We start from the raw sequence: 17,464 nt of genomic DNA, 5'->3' as shown, positions 1-17,464 counted from the left end.
AGATGATTTAATTAATTACTTTTTAATGAAAAGCATACAGAAAGAAAGACAGAGATAGAGATGGATAGATAGATAGGTAGGTTGATAGGTAGATAGGTAGATAGGTAGATAGGTAGACAGATAGACAGGTAGACAGGTAGACAGGTAGACAGATAGACAGATAGACAGATAGACAGATAGACAGATAGACAGATAGATAGATAGATAGATAGATAGATAGATAGATAGATAGATAGATAGATAGATAGATAGTGACCAGAGCACTGCTCAGCTCTGGTTTATGGATGGGCTGGGAATTGACTGGGCACCTCAGAGCCACAGGCCTGAAAGTCTTTTGCATAACCATTATACTACCTTCCCAGCCTCCTTATAGTTTCACATGACCCACAAAGCTGTCTGTGCTCTACGAACCCTACACCTCTGAAATCTGTCAGGCTGTACTTAGAACTATGGTGTGGAGAATTATAAGGGGATTCGTTCTAACTCCAGAGCAAAACTTGTGACCAAGTCTGTTCTGGATAAGCACAGGCATTGTCCTCAAAACGTATCTCTTCTTGGCCAGGGACAGCTCTGCCTAGGAGAAAGCATGGCACCCTTCAGCGTGGAAGGGCCCATCAGCTCTGAGCTGGCAGCCTGTGCTCTGGGCTGTGTTGGCGTATTCCTGCTGGGGGCTGTTTTATGCCCTGACTGTCCATAATGGGACTTAACTGTAATTATTTGGTATTGAATTCCCCTTAACAGCCAGGGGAAATGACTCCTGCCTGTTTGTAAGTGTATTTGCATATAGCGGCATGATTTTTACCCTTCTCTTTCGGTATGCCAACAGGTAGGGTGGGCCGGGGTCAGGCATAGGACAGAGTGAGCTTTCAGGAGGTGGGACAAGATTTTGACCTTCTGTGCTGTGGTGGGTGGGAAGATTCACTTCTATCTGCTCCAGGGGTCTGCTGGGAGGTTGGGTCATAGGGGTGGCCTGTGATCAATTGTGCATGTCCACTTGATGGGAACGTATGCAAAGATGGTTCAGAATGTCAAACAACATCAATATTTATATGGTGTGATGGGTAGTAAATGTTGTAAATATTACCAGTCCTCTAAATATTTCACACAGGGCCTATGATCTACACCCCACAATCACCCTGTGATGTTGGTAATATCCTTATGCTCCAGAGGACACAGCTGGGACTTGGTAGCTTGTCAGAGGTCACACAGGCACAAAGCGGAAGGGAGAGATTTGAATGCAGGCCATGTGGCTCCCAAGTTTATGACTTAATGACTGTCTAGACTGCTTGCTCTAGAGCCTGGTGTGTAAGATAAATAACCCTAACACATAACAACTTCTTTTTCTTTAATAATATTATTAGTATTATCTTTATTAATTGAATAGAGACAGCTAGAAATCCAGAGGAGAGGGGGAGATAGAGAGCAATAAAGAGAGACACCTGTAGCATTGCTTCAGTACTTGCAAAGCTTTCCCCTTTCAGGTGGGGACTCGGAGCTCGAACCCGGGTCCTTGAGCATTGTAATGTGTGTTCAATCTGGTGTGCCACCATCTGGCCCCCACATAGTAGCTTACGTGTCTAAGACCTCACAGTTTCTGGGCTCAGAGATCTGTGTGTGACTTAGCTGAACTCTCTCTTTTGGGAGCCCTTACAGGCTGTGATCAGTGTGTTCACCAAGGCTGAGCTCTCATCTGAAGGCTGTTGCAGAGAAGGAGTCAACATCCAGGTCCATTTACATGGTTCTTGTGTTGACAGAATTCAGTTTCTTTATCGTGTGTGGACTGGTATCTTTGGTTTACAACTGGACTTTGTCTGGAAATTGTCCTTCTCACTCAATTACCCCTTTCACACAAAGAAAGTCAACCTTAGGAGAGAGTCCACCAGCAAGCCAGAAGTTGCCATCTCAAGTCTTTAAACTAATACCAGCGATCCCATCCCATCCCATCACTTTGACTGTATGCAAATGGTTAGATGTCTCGAGGAGAGACTAGAATCTGGATGCCAGGAAGTAGAGCCAGATCTGTGTGTCTAAGCCCACTTTGGGTATGCCAAAAATGGAGGTGACCAGAATAAGGAGTGGAGGGAAGGAAGTAAACTTTGAGAATGTGGAGAGGAGGTGGACTTGGAGGATATGGGGCAATACCTTGGCCTTCTAGACCTTAAGGGGTGAGTGGATAAGCCTTCTCTTTGCCCCAGGGTTTTCCTGATACAGAGGGGATAAAGGTTCACATTGTGGTGTGTCTATCTTCCCAGAAGGAAGTATTGCAGCCAGCTCCAATGCCCAAGGACCTGAAGACTTGTCTCTAAGATTAGGTCAGTGCTATGCAGAAGCCAGGGACTTGGGATATTTCTCCATTTGCCTCCAGAGTATCCCCTTGAGAGGTTGACCTCAGGTGGCTTCGTCTCCTGACCCCTTCAGTAGGGTCAGAATGAGAAGAGATTAGAATCCTAGAACTCAAAATGTTGCTGAGTAAGGCTAGTTTCAAACACTTTCCCACCAGCCTGTCCCTAACCTTCCTTCTACCTCTCGTTATGGAAAGGTTGGCCCATTTGTTCATGAAGACACTTAGTGAGCATCTCTTAGTTATCGGCTCACTGTCCACCAGAAAAGACCTACAGATGAAACACAGTTTCAGGCCAGGGAAGTCAGGGATGGAGTTCACTTGAGTTGTGAGCTCCTATGCCATGTGCATGAGTCCAGCCTCCATTGAAGGAAACTTCAGTGCTCTGGTCTCTTTCACTCTATGCCTCTTTGACTTCTCTCTATGAGAGAGAGAGAGAGAGAGAGAGAGAGAGAGAGAGAGAGAGAGAACGAGAGAGAGAAATACAGTGTCTGGTTTTAAAGGAATTCCACTGATATTATCCAGGCAGAAGCTCTCCAAACACAAAATAGATCTCAGAAGGGAAAGATAACCAGAGCCTTTTCAATTATAACTCAGATGACACACGGCTTACAGTGGGAATGAGTCCAGAATGCCATGGGAGCCCACAGGAAAGTGCATTCATCCAGATGGAGAAGGGACAGCATTCATGGACTTTCCCCAGGGGAGGCGATGTTTGATCTGAGACTGAAGGATGGTGAGGCAGAGGAAAACAATAGAATTCCCAGACAAAACTTATAGCCTGCACAAAAATCTAAAGATTTGAAGGATTTCAGTTTTGTTTTGTTTTGTTTTTTCTGTTCTACCAGAGCACTGCTCAGCTCTGGCTTATGGTGGTGAAGAGGATTGAACCTGGGAGCATCAGGCATTACAGTCAGTTAGCATAACCATTATGCTATCATCCCCACGGATTTCAGTACTCTGTGAAAATGATGTCATTTGACGGGGCTCAACAACTCAGTGCTGCAGATAGCTGAGAGTACAAGCACTGAGCATCCAGACTGGAGACTGGAATGGATGCTGGCTGTCTGTAAATGCTTCCCAAGTTCCTGCTACACCCCCAAACACGGTTGTTGGCCCTAGAAGATAGCCATGAACAAGACCATAAAGAATGGGGGTCTCAAAGATCACCCTCAAGGTAAACGATTTCTAGAAAATTTTATAGGACCCAAAGGCACCATTATGCTCATGGCTGTGATATGTTACAGTAAAAGAACAGGGATTAAACTCAGTAATGGGGGAGTCGGGCAGTAGTGCAGTGGGTTAAGCGCACGTGGCACAAAGCACAAGGACTGGTGTAAGGATCCCTGTTTGAGTCCCTGCTCCCTACCTGCAGGGAAGTCGCTTCACAGGCGGTGAAGCAGGTCTGCAGGTGTCTGTCTTTCTCTCCCCCCTCTCTGTCTTCCCCTCCTCTCTCCATTTCTCTCTGTCCTATCCAACAACAGCGACAACAGTAATAACTACAACAATAAAAAAACCAAGGACAATAAAAGGGAATAAATAAATCTTTTAATAAATCAGTAATAGGAAGAGGAATATTGGGACTACCCAGTGTGGAGTGTCCAGATTCCTCTCTCAGGAGTATCCCATGGACAGCATGTGCTCTTCCCAGCAAAGGCATGTGACAACACTCATAGATGTGGACCACTAGAGGCTTGATGGGCAAAGACTTTGAATGGGCTCAATCATGTAGCTGTGGCTGATTGCACACCTGGTTAGTCTCCAGCCACTCAGAGGTCAAAAGGATACCATGTAGCTCAGTTTCTACCCAGCCTTACCATAAGCCACTGTCTGACTCTTCTAAGGTCACAGACAAATAAGTAATTCTTCTTCTTCTAGCGTTTGCCCTTCTTCCGTAGCCAGTCAACAGGTCAGGTTGAAAGCTGTCAGGAGCTGCTTGTTGCTGACTTTGAAAGTGACTGGGATCCATGTGGATTCAGTTGGCTAGGAAGGATCGTCAGTTTCCCCAATGAATGGGTACTCATGGGATGCACCACGGGAAGGTCGATCCAATGCAATAAAACAATGTTAGTAGTCAAGACATTCCAAGGACTTAAAGCATACCTCCTGGGAACTGAGGGCAAAGGTTTCTCTCCAACCAAACCTCCTGAGAACACAAAGAGAACTTCAGAAGGAAATTTGAAGGCAAAACACACACACACACACACACACACACATACACACGACAGAGTCCATGTCATCTTAGCATTCTGGGTCAGAGAAGCAAAGAGAGAGGCGCCTCTCTGAGGTGGTGCTTTTCAGTCAAGACCTAATGAATAAGAACCAGCTGTTAAGCATGTTAAGAGCTAGAGTGTGTACACTCCAGGAAGACCAGCAAGAACAAACACAGAGGAGGAGGAAGAGGGCTTGGCCTAGTCAAGGAGCAGAAAGGAAATAGATGTGGCTGAAAACAGAGAGAGAGAGAGTGTGTGTGTGTGTTGGAGTTGAATCAGATGTGGAGCATTGCAGGGTACTGTGAGGAGTTGGAAATTTATTCCAGAAACAATGGAAATCAAACACAGGAATCCAGCCAGCTGATTGCACTGGAGTTCCAACTCCAGGGGAAAGGGCAGTGAATGTGAATCACAGGAGAACATCTCAAAACAAAGCCCTACAGATCCAGTGACTATGCAGGAAGCACCCAGGGGAAGGGGCTCTTAGTGAACTAGCTCTGAGCACCCTCTGGGGAGAAAGCAAAGTGACAAATGGGGAGCAGAGAGACTCTTCCACTTGCAAGAGGCAGGAGCTGAGGCTTTCTTCTCTCTACTGAGCAGGAGAGCCTGGAGTCTGGTGGGCTGTAAGGGGAACCCAGGGGACAGTTCTCTTGGGAGCTGCTGTGTGTCTGTGGTGGCAGGAACAGGAGTGTGTGTGTGTGTGTGTGTGTGTGTGTGTGTGTGTGTGTATTGGGGAGGCGTACTTCCAGGGACTCTGCTTGGTTCTCAGGAAGCCCAAGGGGGGTTGATTTTGTTCTGTGCAAAGTTGAAAGTTGAGAGTGAAAATCAGTGTGCAGAGTGGAGGGGGGGAGTCCTCATTTTTGATTAGGTGAAATTCTGCTGTCTTGTTGACTTAATTTTTTTTCAGGCAGGTATGTGCAAGAGGCAAGTAAAATCCACAGGCGGGGGGAGGGGGTGTCGCGCAGGAACACAGAGAACCTTCCTGCAGGCTGCCGTATTTCTGGTAATGCTCCATGGAGCCGCCAGAGGAAAAAGGGAGAGCAGTGGTCTTGGTGCTGTGGCTTCTCCCAGCAGCTGCCCTTCCTCCCTGGGGAGTCAGCAGGCTGCTTAGGGCATTAGTGGGGACCTTCAGGGCCTTGGGTGTGTCAGTATCTAGCAGCTGGAATGGCCTGCTGGGTCGTCTCCTGAGTCCACCCAACTGCCAGTGCAGTCCGGCTCCCAGGGAAGAGCTTTCTGATTCCTCTGTCCCTCAGAGGCCCAAAGAGACATCTGTGACTAATTACAGGGATGGAAGAAAGCAAATCAGGGAGGTGGCCCTGGGCAGTCCAGCATGCTGCCCCAGAGTACCAATCAGGGGCTCTTTCCTGCCCGTCTGTGCCGGCCAGGGCAGCCCTGGACTGCTCTCCTCCCCCTGGACCCCCTCCCTGCACACCCTGTCCTGTCACACAGGAGGCTGGACATGCAGGTGGCATCAGCCAGCTCCCTTGCTCTCTGTCTTCTCACTGGACCTGGCCAGTGAAATTCAGTAGAAGGAGCCTGGGACGCAGGATAGACAAAGGCCTTTCCTTAGTGCCCAGTGGGTTATGTCTGAGGGAAGACTCCTCTTACAGGTGTGCTCCACATCTGTAACGGTGCTCTTTCCACACTCCTTTTGGATGTGTGTGTGTGTGTGTGTGTGTGTGTGTGTGTGTGTGTGTGTGTGTGTGTGTGTGTGTTACATCTGGCTTCCCCATGCGACAAGGCCTGGGGTAAGCCTTTCTCCCCGACACTCTCCCTTAACCCTGCCTTCATTTTATGGGATCTTCTTCATTGTGCTAGTTTTCTTCCCCAAATCTTTTTTTTTAATATTCTATTTGTTTATTTGTTGAATTGAGACAGAGAAATTGAGAGGAGAGGAGGTGGTAGAAAAGGAGACACCACTGCCTCACTGTTTGTGAAGCTTCTACCCTGCAGGTGGGCACCAAGGGCTTGAACCTAGGTCTTTGGTGACGTGTGAGCTCAACCAGGGACACCACTGCCTGGTCTACCCACTCTGCTCCCCAGTCTTTACCCATCACCTGCTTTGCTTTGCCTTGAAACCTTACACTGCACTGCCTGTGTCTTCTCTGTGTCTACAGCCTCCCCCCTCATCCCCCCACCCCACCATGCAATGGCAGGAACTCCATTCTGCTCTCTCCAAATCCCTGTCAGCAACCACAACAGTGTCTATAGGCAAAAGGTTTGCTGAGTGCATCACCAATGGTAGCACACACTGCCACACTTCTATCCCATAGGCCTTTGGGGGAGTTTGGCAGAGATCTGGGGTTGGGGAGGGTCACACTTTGTAAGACACCAGCCTGGGGTGGGGTGGTTCAGAAGATGCTGGAGGCAGGAAGGGCTGAACCCACGTGGAGGGCAGGTGAGGCTTTTCTTGTCATCCCTCTGAGTTGCACTCACAACCAGAAATAAAATGCTTTCACCTTTATTAGCACTGATAAGAATAATAGTCCATTTGCCAGGCTTTTAAATCTTACTCCATCATCATTTTCCACATGGAGTTGCTGAGCTAGCAGGAACGACAGGCTGGATGAAGTAAATCATCTTCCACGCCTGGAGCTTCTGTCAACACAAGACCCTCGGGAGGGTCCGAGTGTCCCCTCGTCACCTTGGACAACCCCCTGGAAGTAGGGGAAGCTCCGTCAGGGCCAGGGCTGGGTCAGTGCTCTGTTAGCAGTGGGCTCATGGGGTCCAGACCTGGTGCCTGGGTGTGAATCCCAACTCTGCACTTATGGACTGAGCAAACTCGGGCAAGTTACTCGACATCTCTGAGCACTTACAAAGTATGTGTGTGTGTGTGTGTGTGTGTGTGTGTGTGTGTGTGTGTGTGTGTGTGTGTGTGTGTGTGGTGGGGGACAGGGGGAGGAAGAATGACAGGCAATCATGAGATTGTCACGGGAATTAAAGGCATTGATATGGATGAACTGCTAAGGTCAAAGACAGGCCTGTGGCGAGTGCCTGCTGATTTATTGGCTGTTGTTGTCATTAATTAGAAACATGCTCAGAGTACTGCATAACCCAGGCTGGGGCTCATCACACCTGCAGTGCAGGTAAGGACATCCCATCTCATGGAGAGGGTTAATCACCCCCATCCAAGGACACGGACACACACACACACACACACACACACACACACACCATGACACAGGCTTCAATTTAAGACCAGCAGCAGGCTTCTTGGTGGCTCCTACTTTTCATGAAACCTTGTTACTCTACACCATGAGTCAGTCTGTGAATTCAGCCTGGGGCTCCATGGAGCTGTCAGAATTGGGCTGAAGCCATGGGGAGGCAGAGGAGTGGAGCTGGGGACCCACTGGCAGGGGGCTTTCCTTCCCAGAATTCTCAAGCCAGTATCCCCTCCATCTGCAGTGACCACACACAGAACCACTTCTCTGGGACAGAAGTCTCCTTCCAGAGTGGCTGAATGAGGAGAGCCAAAGCGACAGAGAGCAGAAGCAAAGATGATGGGGAAGGATGCTGAGGAGACGGGTAGGAGAAAGTAGGAGGTGCTGCAGCCCAAGTTCAAGGACGTGTAGGCATGGGCATTGTCCACAGGCAGCAGTATTTTCACATCGGTCCACCTTACTAACAGAAGCACATTGGCCTGGGCTTTTCATAACTAATGCAGGACAGGAAAGTCACTCAGTTGGCCAGCAGCCTGGGGAGCTTGTGTCTGTGAGAATGAACTGCCTCCCCTCTGTCCTCTCCAGGGTCAAGATCACAGCAAAGCTTCCAGCCTTAGCTGTGGCACTATTGGGGGTGAAGGTGGGGGGCTGCTTTTATTTGGGGAAACTGACTTGAAGGTCAAAGGGGGAGGAGGAATCCTCCAGGAAGGGACAGCTTTTGTAGGAGGGTTTGGAAGACAATGACACATCCCTACCATGTAGGACAGGAGGTCAGCAGGTAGGTGAGCGTTCATGTGGTCCATGTGTATGTGTGTGTGATTCCTAACCACATCACCTTGCTGATGCTTATTTTTATTTTATTTGGGACTAACTGTATGTTACAAGATTGTTGGCTTACAGGGTGTAGTTCGACAGTGCACCCACCACCAGAATTTGGGACCCACCCAACCATAATCACCATAGTTCTCACAAAGGCGTGGAGACTGTGTGCTTCAAGCTGTTCTTCACCGTTTGTTTGTTGTGGTAGGGTCCTGCGTGTCAGTTCTCTAGATTTCCACACTCGAGCGAAACCATCCGGTAACTGTCTTCCAACTCTTGACTTACTTCGATAAGCGCAATTACCTCCAGTTCTGTCCATTTTGCAAAGGGGGACATGTTGATAAATAGGACTGTTGTCACAGATGTCGTGCGTCTCCCCAAGACAGATGGGTAACCCCCCAAACTGTCACGTCCCTTCACCATATGACACTGGTTCCCCAACCCCCTTTTCCTCCTCACCCCTTAGAGTTGTTGGAGACAAGGGGTAGATTTTAACAGACAGTTCTACAAAACAGCCCTAAAAAAAACTTTGTTTATTTGACAGATCAGAGAGAAATTAAAAGGGAAAGGAGAGAGAGAGAGAGAGAGAGAGAGAGAGAGACCTGCTGTCCTGCTTCACTGCTTGTGAAGCTTTCCCCCTGCAGGTGGAGACTAGGGCCTTGAACCTGAATCCTTGTGCATGATAACACATGCACTTAACCAGGTGCGCCACCCCCCACCCCCACCGGCTCTTTTCTGCAATTAAGCAAGAAGGCAGTGTGCAGAGCCATGCGCCTGTGCCCCCTGGCAGAATGACCACAGCGGGTCCCCTCTTTCTGGTCCCATAGCAGATAGGACTGGAGGGTGAGTTGGGGCCCTACTGAAAGAAGAGACCTCAGCATCACCAGCCCCTGGAGCAAGCACTATGTCTCTTCATAATGGGAGGGAGGGAGAGTGATTACCTGTCACAGGAAGCCCAGATGAAATTTAGCAGCCCGAGGTGGGCATTCGCCTCTGATAATGATCCGTCTCTCTGCCAGCTTAAAGTGCTGCTTACAAAAACCTCGTGTATGATTTAGCCTCTGCCGTGTGGAAATGGGGGACTGCAGAGACCCTTCCCCCCTGCTGCTGGTACAGGGGCCCTGGAGGCACGGTTTGGGCAGGGGGGCAGCGGGCAAGTGCTGGTTCTTGCAGACCAGGTGACAAGAACTCAGCCATATGTTCAGGGAGGAGCAGCGGCTCGGGGAGGTGGTGTCCCCACCACTGAGTTGTTCTTCTGGGACAGGACAGGGGTATCAGAGATCTCGGGGCGGGGTGGGGTAGGTAGGAGGAAGCTGCAGATGATGGGCCGAATTCTGTTCAAAGAACTTCAGCCCAGACAGACCATCACTGTTCCTGTTGAGACTAGTAAATGGGGTCCCAGGTCCCTCGCCCCCACATTCCTAGCTACACTGAACCTTCAGCCCAGGCCTTAATTTCCAAAAAGAAACCCTACAGGTAAACTAGTTATGATGCTGTTATACCATGAACACAGGGCTAGAGGGGGTCTGAACCCGGTGTCTGTTCTTCAAAGAGAAGAAAGCACTGGGGAGACAGAGACAGAGACAGACACTACTTGCTTATGGAAGGTCCCAGGTTTGATCCCTGCCACCCCTGTCAACCAGAGCTGAGCAGTGCGCTGGTCAAAAGCAAGAAGAGGAGAGGACACAGACACCCAGAGGAGAAGGCCACATGCAGACAGAGACAGAGGTGGGTGGGTGGGTGGGTGGATGCATCTTAAAAACCCAGCATGGCTTGCAGACCCCCCCCCCCACACACACACTCTAGGAGGGACCCCTGGAAGGAATTTTCCCGGAAGGCAGCTAGGTCACCAGCAGCTGATTTCACTCTTGTGACCTCAGAGCTGGAAGGGGATGTATCTCTGTGGCTTTAAGATCCCCCTCCCCCTTAAGGGAGGCTTCAATGGACTTGAGGATTCAGTGAGAAGCCTTTGATTCTCAGACACCTCCCACACTTCACACTTTGGCCAGTGCCAGAATGGGGGAGCTGACAGGCATGTCCAGGAAGGGGGGAATCTCCCCTTTCTGGTTGGCCCGGAGGATGCCCTGGTCTCTGTGTCCCTGGCTTATGGAGCCGGTGTCTCCTCCCTCATCCTGTCATGCCAGCCGCTGCCCAGAGGCAGGCTGACTTCTCACCTTGCTCTTCCCAACGTGAGGACAAAGGTCACAGCCAGCAGTCCATGGGAGGACTCCCTGTGGCTTGTTGCTGCTGGGTACAGGCCTCTGTACACACATCCCCGACCCCATAAGCATATCGATAATCATAACAAGAGGCAATGTTTATTGTCTGGGCTGTTTCAGGGACCAGAGACAAAAGGAAAGAAAAGAAAAGAAAAGAAAAGGAAAGGAAAGGAAAGGAAAGGAAAGGAAAGGAAAGGAAAGGAAAGGAAAGGAAAGGAAAGGAAAGGAAAGGAAAAGAAAGGAAAGGGAAAAACAAAGTATGAATTGCAACGATGAATGATCTATTGCCCCTGTCGGCGCAGATAGAGGGGCTGGCGGGAATTATTGCAGCCGGGAAGAATTGTGTATTAGGATCGGCCCCAGGTATTAATTTGTGGCAGGCTTATGCTGTCAGGAACATGCAATGCTCATGGTGTCGAGAAACAATATTTGAAAGGGTCTGAATGCCAATTGGATGGGAACTGGGAGTCGGAGCTGGGGGGCAGCCGATCCCCTTAGCAAGCTTTTTGCAATAAGTTCCAGATGAAAAGCATGAGTTTGCTGAGAAATATCATCTTTGGAGACTTTCAAACTCGATCTGTGCCCGGCCAAGGTGCCAGCTCGTAGATCATCCTTCTCCCCTGTGCCTTGGTGCCTGCAGGAAGTCTTGTCTCCTACTCGCCTGGACGTCAGGCTGGTTGTGGACTGCAGGTTCCCAGATGAAGTGAGCCAACTGGGCTCCCTCAAGACTCTGAGTCCTGTAGCACTTCTCTGAGAATCCCCAGGGAACAGCCCCAGGCTGCTCGCAGGCTCCTCTAAAGAGGCTGTTCAGAGACGCATGCCCCCCCCCACCCCCCCAGCCACCCAGCCCCTGCTTCTGGGCATAGGTTGCTGTCCTGTGATTTCCAGCCAGCTAGAGTGTCAGTTATCTGAGCTTTCCACCTTTTTCCTTGGTCTTGGGTGTGTCTAGCACCACCTGACTTATCCAAACATCACTTATCCTGTGACAGGGGCTCCCCTCCTTTTAATTCATTGCTTCACTTTGTATCTTATTCTCTTCTTTTAAAAAGTCATTTATTTTGTTATCTTTATTTATTGGATAAAAACAGTCAGAAATTGAGAGGAAGGGAGAGACAGAGAGACACCTTCAACACTGCTTCACCACTTACAAAGCTCCCCCCCCCCCTGCACTGCAGGTGGGGACTGGAGGGCTTGAACCTGGGTCCTTGCGCATTGTAACATGAGTGCTCAGCCATGGCCCCGTATCTTTTACTCTTTAAGGCTTTTGCATCCTGGGAAAATGCTTCCACTCCCTGGGACCTCAAAGCTCCTGGCATGCACAGTGGTGCGTGGAGCAGGATGGGAAGACAGACCAAGGAGAGTGGAGGTCCCTGGAATTTTGTGGGGGCCACCATGCCCTGGGAATGAGGTCCGTTTTGGACGGGGAGAAGGTAGATGTGTGAACATGAACCTGCAGGGATCCTCAGGCAGCGGCAGTTGGGAGAAAAGTGTCAGGGAGCTGAGTGGTACGCTGGTAATATAAAAAAATACTAAAATAAAAAATAAATAAATAAGATAAGCTGTAGTTGGAGCCAGGCTGAGCCTTGCTTCAGCTGTAGGTGAGGCAGGATGGGCTCTGCCCAAGCAGGAGACCTTCCCTCAAGGTTACTGAATACCCCTTCCCCCAAAAAGGACAACCCCCCCCAAACCCCCCCCCCAGACGTTCTCTTTGCCAGCACTCATAAGGCTCCTCCATGCATTGCACTCTGCTGAGACCAGCCTTTAGTTGTTGTCACATCACCACAGGCACCTCTGGATCCTGCCCTGAGTCCCCTGGGGCTGGGGAGTGATTTAGGGCTCTTCATAGCTGATGAATGAATGGAAAGAAAGAAAGAAAGAAAGAAAGAAAGAAAGAAAGAAAGAAAGAAAGAAAGAAAGAAAGGAAGGAAGGAAGGAAGGAAGGAAGGAAGGAAGGAAGGAAGGAAGGAAGGGAAAGAATGATGTCTGGAACCTTCATTAACTACCCTCTGGTCCCCCAGATTTCTGTCCCTGGGCTTCTGGAGAAGCAGGCCCCTATTGGCTTTGGGCCGAGCTCTCTCCAGCTTGACTCTTGCTCCAACCACTGCCCCAGTGGCCACAGTCCCCAGGACCTGCCTAGAGCCCTCTGGCCCCTCCACATAAGAGCCTCCTGATGGCTTTACACTCACTTCTAGCCCTTCCTCCTGATGTGTTCTGGAATAGTCTACCCAGCTTCCCCGACCTCCTGAAGGCTGACAACCCTCCCTTCCCCTCCCCTGCCTACTGGCCCCAGTTACTAAGGTCCCCCCTTCTCCCTCCTGCTGCAACCCCACCCCCACTCTTCTCCAGGGGTTCACCCAACATGCTTGTTTCATTAAAACCACCCCGGCTCTCTCTGGGAAGTCCACACCATCATCTCCCACCGCAATTAACTTTATAAAAGGCTCTCTATTTATATACAAACATAAACCTGGGCCCTGCCTGGGGAGATCCCCTAATCCACAATTATTTTGGTGGGGCAAGAGAGCCTCTTGGGTCACAGTGGGATCCAGAGATGAGCTTAGAGTGGTTTAGAATGAGATTGCAGAACTCCCTAAAGGGGTGGCATCTGCCAACAGCATAGTGGTGACGGTGGTGTGGGTGGGTGGGTGACAGCTATATTCAAGTCTCCGGGATCTCAGAGTCTTTAGAGAGGTCACAGAAGTGACCATATGCCATCAGAAATCTCTGGGTGGGAGGGGAGAAGGTGACCATATCCTATCAGGATTTCTGGTGGGAGAAGAGGTGAGAGGCAGGCAGGGGCAGGCAGGGGAGATGCTTGAGGCAGATACCAGGCATATGAGGAGGCAGATGAGGAGGCAGATGAGGAGGCAGGAGCAGCCTTACTCCACTGGGGACAAGGGAGGGGTTGCGCTCAGTGAGAGGAGCTAGCACCCCCACCCTGGGGGGTATCTGTAGGTGAAAAATTGCTCTTCCTCCTCTGGACTTGGGGGGATGCCATGTGACAGCAGGCTGGGTCAGACCCTGGTTGTCAAGGCAATGCACATAACCAATGCCCTGCCCTGGCTGGAGGTCAAGGTGAAGATGGCCGTGCTTCCGAGAGGAAGAGTGAGCCGTAGTCAAGCACTCGTCGACCCTGCATCCTCTGCCTCCTCTGTCTGTCTCTCCCTGCAGCGTGTCTACAGCTGCTGGGAACTCACCTTCAAACTGCTCAGAATGTACAGGGGGCCCCATCCCAGTGTGTGAACACCACAGGCACTCAATAAACACAAGCTTTCATAGCAGAGTGGATTTAACTGGGCTGCTTAGGCACGGCTCTGACACGGAGAACACCTTTGGCAAAAATGGCCTCAACAATCATTTCTTTTCCACAGGTTCCTCATCACAATGCAACCTTGACCTCTCCCCACTCCACCCCACCCCTGCCCTGTCCCATGCCCAGGTCTACAGAGCTCTATGACTGTCTTCACCTAAAGAGACTACAGAAGTGACTTCTGAGGTCAGACCATCAGAAAATCCACCCCCAACTTGCTCACCTACAGATGCTTGCTTGGAGGAGAGATGTCATGCTGTTCACACAGTCCCTGGCAGTCCATCAAGAGACCCCCATCTGGGAGAAAGCCCAGCTAGGTCCCAGTCCACAGCTGCTCCACCAGCTTCATGGTTGAAACACTACCTGATGATTCTAGCCTCAAATTCCATCCTTCTGGTCTACCCAGTTGAAACCATGAATATCAGAATCAGGACAAGTTCCCATGATGGTCTGTCCAAATTTCTGACCCCATGGTAATTAAAAGGTAATGAAGTGGTTATCATTTTTCTCACTAATGCAATCAGCAGCCAGTCTGGAGGGTGCTGGTATAAGCACAGCCGCCTCAGGCTGAAGGGGGCTCCCCTAGACCTAAAGTGAGTGATTGCCAGAGTAGCTAGGTTCTCCTACACAAGTCATGGGGGGTGGGAGTGGGCTCTCCAGGAAGCACCCACAGCTGTTTTGCTTGTAAGAGAGCACAGGTTTCTCCAGATGTGACCAGTGCAAAAAAAAAAAAAATCTAGCGGGTCAGGGGGTGGCACACCTGATTAAGTGCACACATTACAGTGCACAAGGAACCAGGTTTAAGCCCCTGGTCCCTACCTGCAGGGGGAAAGCTTTACAAGTGGTGAAGTAAGGCTACAGGTATCTCTGTCTCTCACCCTCTCAATCCCCCCGCCCCCTCACTTTCTCTCTGTCTCTATCCATCTCACTCTCTCAATCCCCCCCTCCTCTCTCACTTTCTCTCTGTCTCTATCCAGTTGTACATAAAAGTATTTTTTCCAAAAAGAATCTAATAGTATTTCTCCTGGTTCCTATTTCAGCACCACTTCTTTTTTTAAAATGTTTTTATTATATTCATTTATTTTCCCTTTTTTTTTTGTCCTTGTTGTTTTCTTTTTATTGTTGTTGTTGATGTCATTGTTGGATAGGACAGAGAGAAATGGAGAGAAGAGGGGAAGACAGAGAGGGGGAAAGAAAGACAGACACCTGTAGCCCTGCTTTACCACCTGTGAAGTGCCTCCCCTGCAGGTGGAGATCAGCACCGCTTCTTAAGAGATTTTTGAACACATCTGCTTCAGACTGGATGTGTCTCCCTAGATCCACAAACTAAAATTCTCATCCCAGTGTGATGGGGTCTTGGGGTAGTGCTTAGAGCATGAGATTATGGCTAGCTTTATCAAGACCCTTCCCTTATATAGGAAACCCCAGGGTCCTTCCTCATCCCTCTTGCCTCAGGAGAACACAGGGATCAACTATCAATAAACCAGGGAGTGAGTCCTCACCAAATACGGATTCTGTAAAGGTGTCATGATTTTGAACTTCCAGCCTCGGAACTTTGAAAAACGAAGGCTTGTTGCTTCAGGCTCTTGACTATGGTGTTTTTTCTGTAAGAGAATGCAGGCTGGATGAAGAAAACATTCCTCTCTGCCTCCAGTTCCATTTCCCCTTCTGCATAAGGAGCAGGTTGGACAAGGTGAACTTGAAGTCCCTTGTGGCTCTAATTGTCAATGAGTGGATTTGTTGACCCTGCTTTGAATGTAGATACTGAATCTGCCTGCAAGGGTTTCAGAATTTGATATAAGAATAGAGATGAGTCAAAGAGCTAACAGGTGGGGTATGTGCTTTGTCATGTATGTAGCTCAGATGCAAACCCCAGTACCACATGGGAGTACCGCAGTGGCACTGGGGGAAGATTTGGTGCTGTGTTGTTGCTCTGTCTCCCTCTATCTTTGCCTCTATCTGAATGGAAAAAAGAAGTTCCAGGAGCAGTGAAATCATGCATGTGAAATACACTGGCTTTTCAAAAGAAAAAGAAGAGGGGAGAGAGATCAGTGACTCTGTGGAAACAATCTTCTATTTCTACCACTGATTGAACAATAATGTGCTAGGTCTTGGGCCTGAGTAATTAATAACACTCTGGACACATCGGCTGTCTTTATTATTTCCTTGTCTCTGCTGAGGGTCATTTGCAGATGATTCATCTAAATCGTTATTTAGAGCCTGTCTAATCACTTCTGTAGGCCAGCATTGATCACCGCAGCTGTCTCTTCTCTGGCTGAGAGGTGTCCACATTTCCCATGGAAGGGGCTGGCCCCATGATGCTTATCCCATAGAAAGGAAGCCAGGACAGCTCGGCTGATTAAAGCCAGGCTGGGTAGGGAAACTGATCTCAAAAGACCAGGTGGTGGCGCACGTTACAATGCGCAAGGACCCAGGTTTGAACCCCCTAGTCCCAGCCTGCATGGGGAAAGCTCTGTGAGTAGTGAAGTAGGGCTGCAGGTGTCTCTCTGACCCTATCGCCCCCTTCCCTTTTGATTTCTGGCTGCCTCTAGCCAATAAATAAATAAAGACAACAGTAATTAAAAAACTTAAAATAAGAGAAACTGATCACCCATTTGCTCTGGCTTAGTTGACTGGGCGTTGAGGGGTGGGGGGACCTATCATACTCTCTGAGCTTCAAGATCTTGGAGAAAGACTGCCCCCTTGGCTGGATGACATTCTGCCTCTGCACTTCTGGTCACTCATTAATCCTCCTGATCTCAGTCTCCATAGTGTCTCCTCTGAAATCCCTTCCTCCAAATCTCCTCCCACTTGCTGCCCCCAAAGCCTGCAAAGCTCACATGTGGCAGGCAGGTGTTTGACCTGTCTCAGCTGTTCTCCAGAGGCCTCTGGGACACAGGCATCACAGAGGGCAAGTCTGCCGTGTCCCCGGTCTATCCACAGTTCCTGGCTTGTGGTAGGCGCTCAGCGAGTGTTGAATAGATCTATGGAGATGGTGCCAGCTCCCCTGCCTGCTGCTGGTGATCCGGTGGGGTGATGTATGAGCAGGCGTGCCCACAGAACCAGGAACCAGGTGAAGAGTTATTAGCACCATTAAAGATGTGAAGCGGCCAGATGCTGCTAATTCTTGGGGTGGGGGTGGGACGGGAGGTGGCGAAGGAGCAGGTGCATCCAAAGGCAGTGTGATTCCTACCAGATCTGCAGCCCCAAACACCTTTCATGGAGATGCTACTCCCCCCTAGGCATAGCCAGCGTGCTCGAGAGGGACAGGGCGGCAGCTGGGCCCTGAATGCTAGGGATAAGGCGTCCAGGGAAGCTGGGAGGAGGCTGCTCTCAGACACCCCAGCCTCTCTGTTCTGCTCCCTCTGGACACAAATTCCAGCAGTAGGACATGGCCGTGT

This window comes from Erinaceus europaeus, chromosome 12 (genome assembly GCF_950295315.1).
Source record: "Erinaceus europaeus chromosome 12, mEriEur2.1, whole genome shotgun sequence".
In the NCBI taxonomy this organism is placed as follows: domain Eukaryota; kingdom Metazoa; phylum Chordata; class Mammalia; order Eulipotyphla; family Erinaceidae; genus Erinaceus; species Erinaceus europaeus.
The sequence above is the reverse complement of the archived record's forward strand: the minus strand, read 5'-3'. Positions refer to the sequence as shown.